General features: G+C 42.8%; 1 protein-coding gene across 1 annotated transcript in view; it reads right to left on the bottom strand.

Annotated features, from left to right (window-relative positions):
* LOC139747342 (spondin-1-like) overlaps nucleotides 1–6,203 on the bottom strand; it is a 384,149-nt gene extending 377,946 nt beyond the window's left edge. The window contains exon 1 of the mRNA XM_071659540.1: nucleotides 5,864–6,203. The gene's annotated coding sequence lies outside the window, so the exon portion shown is untranslated. The remainder of the gene's footprint in view (nucleotides 1–5,863) is intronic.
* Between the last annotated feature and the right edge of the window lie 1,059 nt (nucleotides 6,204–7,262).

The following is a 7,262-nucleotide window of genomic DNA, read 5'->3' as shown; positions in this document are numbered from 1 at the left end:
CAAAGCCATTGGGGGAAAAAAAAGCCATGCAATCAAACAATAATTCTCTCTCTCTCTCTCTCTCTCTCTCTCTCTCTCTCTCTCTCTCTCTCTCTCTCTCTCCCCTAAATCTACTGCCGAAACAAATGCATATTTGCGCAGCCTTTTTTTCCTTTTTTAGTAATAAACTACAAAGTTAATACCGTATATTCTACACTTAAATAACTTTTCCCGCACGTAGATCCTCTCCCCACAACCTTCACTCGTCCTGTGGCCCACAACCTATAACCTCCCTGGCCAAGCAGCGTGGCCGGCCAGAGCAACAGAGAGTAAAGAAAAATTCACAACAGCTTAAAAACCTTCAGGGCTTCGAAAGCGACTGCCCGCGTCTTGGTGATGTCATAGGCTACCCAATGGTGATCATCCCGTGTAGATTTAGCAGTGCCAGAGAGAGAGAGAGAGAGAGAGAGAGAGAGAGAAAGAGAGAGAGAGAGAGAGGGGGGGGGAAAGAAGGGAGGGAGGGGAGGGAGAGAAAGATAAACTCCACACATACCACAACGTAAATATACACGTCCTAACCATCTAATAAAGAGCAAAAAGTTACTCGGTCATACAATAACCTAATTCACCACTTTATAATCCAACAATTTATTTCATCAGCGTTCCAAAAAAAAAAAAAATGAATAAAAATACAGGCAGCTATAAATTGAACAAGAATGCGAACCCTAGTGCATGACCAGACCCCGCTTGCAGAGCCAGTGTAGTTATAAGGATTCGAAGCACTGGTGAAGCCGATTCAAAAGCCGCGCGTCCCTCTGTATTGTGACCCCCAGGTCAACGATAATAATTGACTGATATATATTCCGTTACGAAACTTTACATTCGAAAACTTTGACGCGGAAGGGAACCGAATTACCATAGAGGGTGAAACTTAAACTGGGGGTCATGAACTGGTGGTAAAGACGCATATATCAACGGAAAAGTTATTTATTATGGAAAATTAATCAACTGTTATGGAAACAAATTACGTAACCTGTTTTTAACTGAGCGACTTCCATAACCCGAGGATGGTCATTGGCCACTTAGGTAGCCAATAGGCTCACGAGGCCACGCTAAAACATGGTCTGATTGGTTGTTTGGGAAACAATGAGAAAATGACGCCATCTATATTAAGAGAGCTTGTTATGAAACCTGGGCATTAACTAGCTAATGATGTATTTGTCAGTTAGGTCCTTAGTTTAAGTGGATTGCGACGCTGATTGGACGCTAAAAGAACTGGCTGGGGGCGAGGGTTCGCGAAACAGTCGTGTTGTGATTAGCGGTTGAAAATTCGCTGGGAAAAAAGTTCGCTGCGTATTCGGGACGCTGATTGGCTGACGATGTAACGGTTTTTAACATGACCACTACAGCATTGAACCTAACCTGACCAATGTCCAAATGACAAAACGTATTATTCTTTTTTCTTGGCTAATTAGATGAAGAACTGCGAGTTACGTCTGGTCTAATTGGGTTAGGTAGTTAAGAATCTGACATATGAATTAAGGTTAGATTTGGTATCAGGTAATGGCTGTTAGCTAATGATGGATTCCTCTGCGATTCATAAATTTGTTACATTACATCTACTAATGATGGATATCTATGAGGTCTGGGTTTGTACAGTTGGTTAAATCAATGGAAAAACCGGACACTTGACCAGTTGGACTGGAGTTTGAGCAGAGGCTAAGAAAAATAAAGAGATCCTTCGGTCTAAAAAAAAAAAACTTCGAAGAGATGGTTCGATTTGGGAGTTGACTTCTTCGATGCGTCAGCCACTGAGCCTACTCTCTCTCTCTCTCTCTCTCTCTCTCTCTCTCTCTCTCTCTCTCTCTCTCCTACGAACGCATCTACGCGCCTGCCTTGATCAACCGTGTCTGATTACACAGCACTTGGAAAATGGATACGCGATGAAAATGTTATGGGATCCAGCGGCCATGGTATTGGATGGGGTGTGGGGTGGTGGCCACGGGCAAAACGTCATGCATAATTTCTCTCTCTCTCTCTCTCTCTCTCTCTCTCTCTCTCTCTCTCTCTCTCTCTCTCTCTCTGAGCACAGGGAAAAGTGTTATCACTCATCGTCGGCGGGGTGAAGCGCGTTAAACGAGTACGACCTTCGCCTGCAGTGAAGACGAGGATTCGCGATCATTGTGTACAGAGACGGAGAAGGTGAACAGAGAGGATATGACCTACAAAACAACAACAACAACAACACGGTGAATATGACAAATGACGGACAGGAGAATGAACGAGGCACAAAGGTGGAGAGACGAACATGAAGGGCGTTAATATAACAGCCAAAAAAAAAAGGGGGGGGGAAGATTGAAATAAAGTTGACGCATAAGCCAAGGGTAAAATGATACAGGAGCAAAATATAAAAACTAAAAATAACAAAAAAAAACCGAAAAACAATCAAAACTCGCTCAAGATAACCCGAGACGTCAACAGATGCATAAATAATGACCCCGCGGAGGGCAACACTGCCAGACCCCGGGCACCGCGTGACGTCACCCGCCCACTTCATCTGGAACCTTCGAAGCTGTTAACACAGAAGCATCCTCATGCCCCCAGGAACACTTGCACAACATCACACTCGCGTCCCCTGAGGCATGCACAACATCACAACCACGACCACACGCCATTCTCCTCCTTAAGGGCTCCGCTGTGAAACCAATGGAAAACGACGAACCGTAAACATTTTGCTAAGATGTTCACGACGTATATTTCGTCGTTACCCCATTCATGTAGATCAAACGTACATGATTGGTTGGTTGGTTGGGTACATGGACCATAGGCTTATCAGCTTATGACCCTGCGTACGAGATTGGTTTGTTGGGTATTTGGGTCGTAGGCCTATCAGCTAACTACCAGGTTCATTAAATGGTCGTTAACGTCGTGTTTTAACGACCCCAATCGAAAAAAAAACTTGAAACGCCTTCTTCACGTGTTCCAAGCTATCTCTAAAGACCATACATCCTCTCACTGTATATTAGTGTGTGTGTGTGTGTGTGTGTGTGACCCTCACACAGACACAAAGAGGAGTTGGGAGAGGCGTTTCCTGGTATACGGTCACACTTAATACGAAGTCTTTTGAGTCTGAACAAGGGTCCCCCTCGTCTCCCTCCACACTTGTCACCATAGTGGCGTAGCAGCAAAGTAGGGGAGGCTACACACACACACACACACACACACACACACACGTGCCATCACGAACATACTCGCTTTCCACACAGAAAGTGACATTCTCTCCATCTGGTCTGGTGCCGCAATGTATTCAAATAACCGCTGAACGTTTATTTCATATAAAAAACAAAAAACATTACGAACATCACAATATATATATATATATATATATATATATATATATATATATATATATATATATATATATATATAAATAAAGCGGAAGGTACAGATGTGTTCTACATTGGCCTGGATCACTACAAAACATGTAAATATTCCATTCTTTTTCGACTACATTTATACACAGCCCCTTTAAAAATCGTGCATAATTAACACATGGTTGTAAAAATACATTCATAACTGGGTCATCGTACTCTTAATTATTCTTATCATATATATATATATATATATATATATATATATATATATATATATATATATATATATATATATATATATATACATATGTGTGTGTGTGTGTGTGTAAGTGGTTATGTGCATATAAATGTGGATGTGAGTGAACCTCTTTCTTCGGCTGTTTCCTGGCGCTACCTCGCTCACACACGAAACGGAGATCAAAGTCCATAACACAAACCGATGTCTGACGCAGCTACGTCAGGCGTCGTCAGCGTGTGCAAAGTCCATCTGAAATAACGCGCGAAGCACTGTCACACTACGGCGGGGGAAACACTCATATGTGAGAGCGTACATAAACGCCTCTTTTAAACACATAGGATTACCGCCCGTTACTGTTTCAATAACCCCCTGCACCCGTGGGAGGTTATCTTTTCCACGACTTCCCCCTGAACCTTTTCATGTGGTTTTCTGTGCAACAACCTTGACCTTATATCCGTGGTTTTCATCGGTAAAAAAAAAAAAAAATATTCTATTCTACATCAAAATACTGTAAATTTATACTGCCATATAGGCATTTTTTCTTGTCGTTCCCAGTATTTTTCTAAGACAAGAATTTGTCGTTTCATATCATTCTCTCATATGTAGGAGTCTGAAATGAAGAGGTATCCCCAAATATATATCTATCCATGCAAATATCGGAGTCTTCCTCTGAAATATTGGAATTCCTCTCCAAATATTAGCTTCCATACAAATCAAGGAGATTAAATATTTACTCAAATACATTCCTACAGAAGTCGTCATCATCTACGCACAACTTACTACATAATCGCTACATGTTCCAATGCACAATTCAAATGTCTCTGAAATTACCGTTATGTATGGAGGTTGTTAACTATCCAGTAAAATCATCATAACCTTCATGCAATCATCACAACTTTCTAAAGAAATTTATTCACGAAAGTTAAAAATCATATACAGAAATACCTGAAAAAAATTATAGAAAAAGAAAATCTCGCATTTCGTCTCATTTGAAAGATGCATATAAAAATTCACCTAATCAGAAAACCCATATTCTTATACAGGTAACTCCACCTATACGATCATATATCAAATGGCTATCAAGGACAATTCTAATCTTAAAGCAAGAATCCGTCACGCATGCATAATACATTCACTAAAATAAATACATAAACGATAAGATGTAAATATTCAGGGAACCTAACCTAACCTTAGGGAGGCAAGAAGCCAGACAAGAAATATACATTGATTTTATAACGACTTTCAACGGCCGGTCAACACTGGAAGGCGAGGGTATGATGATGATGTCAACGGTCAACACTGCATTGTGTGGGGGTATGATGTCAACGGTCAACACTGGATGGCGAGGGTATGAAGATGATGTCAACGGTCAACACTGCATTGTGTGGAGTTATGGTGATGTCAACGGTCAACACTGCGTTGTGTTGGGTTATGGTGATGTCAACGGTCAACACTGCATTGTGTGGGGGTATGGTGATGTCAACGGTCAACACTGCGTTGTGTGGGGCTATGGTGATGTCAACGGTCAACACTGTACAGTGAGTATATGATCATGTCAACGATCATCGCCCCAACCACCAATGCTTCGGGCTGCCCTCCCCCTCTCCCCACCATACATACTCGGGCTACCTTCCCCTCTCCCCATCATACACTTGGGGGTCTCCATCACCCCAATTACTACCCACCCACCCCGCCACTTACGTCTCTCCAACTCACTAAACAACTCCCCCCTGCCCCATCCTCTTCGTATATATCATACACGCACACCCACACACACACCCACATACATACACTCCCCCTCTCTATCTTTATCCTCAGCATCAACCCCGCCCACACGTGTATCTTCTACATACAACCTCTTAAACCCTAACCAATCCAACCTCGACCATAAAACAATGGTTACAATCGAAAGAAATTCAGGGGAGACATTGTAATTACGAGCATTTACAATGCCAGAAGGGGTAGTTAGTGAGATTTGGGGGGGAAAGTAAAAAAAATCGTTACCCTAACTATAGGACTATGTAACAAGTCCTCTTTTTTTTTTTTTAAACAAGGCAGTTCAACGTCGGAAACACTGAAAAAAAGCGGGTACACTTATAAAAGCGGCCGTGTGTAGGTGGCTTTTTTCCAACGGAAATCATAAAGTAATTCAAGTGTGTGGATGCCAGCGGGAGCCACCCCGGCTGCAGACGCGCTTGTCACTTCCACACACTGACATGGCATATTAATTATGGCACCGCATGCCAAGCTCAAGGTGCTAACTAAATCTTACCTTTGCCGCAGCCCCCCAACCGCGGTAAAATGGGACTTAAATAGCCCAATTTAGTCAAACGATCCTCCTCCTGGCAACAGGGCAGTTTGAACAGTTCGCTTCGATTCACTTAAGCACTTGGGGTCAGGACGCAACGCAGTACCTATGAGTCACTTACAGAGCTGTGTGGGTACGGGGCGAGAGGAGAGCAACGACACGTTCTTCCCTCTCAGCGTCCACCAGCACACTGATGCCCTCAGCGGCCGATAGCGCCAGTGGCAACTACATGACTCCCGCCTCTCCACAAACTTTTTTTTTCCTTAATTCGAACACTTCTCGTCCATTTTCCATGCCTCCTCAACTCTAGTTTCGTCCCTTGGCGAGATATCATACCCCGTCCTCAAGCAATGCGAACGCAGGGGAGGACTAATTAGTCGAGTATATGTATTCGGTATACGCGACTCCGCCGGTGTTTACGACTTGGCAACTCAAGGCCCCTCCACAGTGGTGTTGCCGACTCGTATATTTATAATGGCACCGACCAACCATTCGCGCCATATGAGTTGTTGCTTGTGATGTTGCACGGGAGTTTGGGGGGCCGCATGCCAACGCCCGCATGGGTCGCTGGGGCAGTAGAACACTTGAATTTCGATGAATTGCCATCAAGTCAGACATCATAACCATATAATGTACCCAGCTTGCTTTATAATGTTCTTTACTGTGTGTGTGTGCGCGCGTGTGTAAGCACTGACAGGGTGCTTTGTCATAGGACAGACTTTCATAAGCTACATGTATGGTTCTTGTGAACAACCTTCGTTGGGTAGTTAGGCTTCGGGGCCATCAGGTGCTTGGGGTAAATGTACCATTCACCATCTTTATGACCACCAAACGAAAAAAAAAAAAAAATTGCTTCTTCAGTTCAAAATAATTCTAAGGCCTTACACGATTCTCTCAACAAATATCGTTCAAATAAACCAGTTTAGCGTTATCACAGTCTAACTTGTAAGTTCTTGCTGATATGAAGTGATGGTTATGTTATTTAGTTAGATAATATGAATTACTGAATATCATCCATAAGTATACACAGTTCACATTACAGTGAACGGGTAGTTCACTATCCTTGGAATATGTTCAGCAGCGTTACTGCACAAGGCTGTTAACACAGCAGTGTGCCTCGAAAAGGCTGATTAAGCCCGTGACTTAACAAGGCTGTTCCATAGAGTACTTAACAAGGCTGTTCAGTAGAGTACTTAACTAGGCTGTTCAGCAGAGTACTTAACAAGGCTGTTCAGTAGAGTACTTAACTAGGCTGTTCAACGACTTGACTTAACGAGGCCGCTGATCTAGGTCAAACAAAAGAATATTACCAGAATGTAAATAAACCGCAAATCTATAATTCCGAAACTTTTGAATTATTTCG

The sequence above is a fragment of the Panulirus ornatus genome, chromosome 5 (assembly GCF_036320965.1).
Source record: "Panulirus ornatus isolate Po-2019 chromosome 5, ASM3632096v1, whole genome shotgun sequence".
Classification (NCBI taxonomy): domain Eukaryota; kingdom Metazoa; phylum Arthropoda; class Malacostraca; order Decapoda; family Palinuridae; genus Panulirus; species Panulirus ornatus.
Note: the sequence above shows the minus strand (reverse complement) of the source record. Positions and strands in the feature narration are given on the sequence as shown.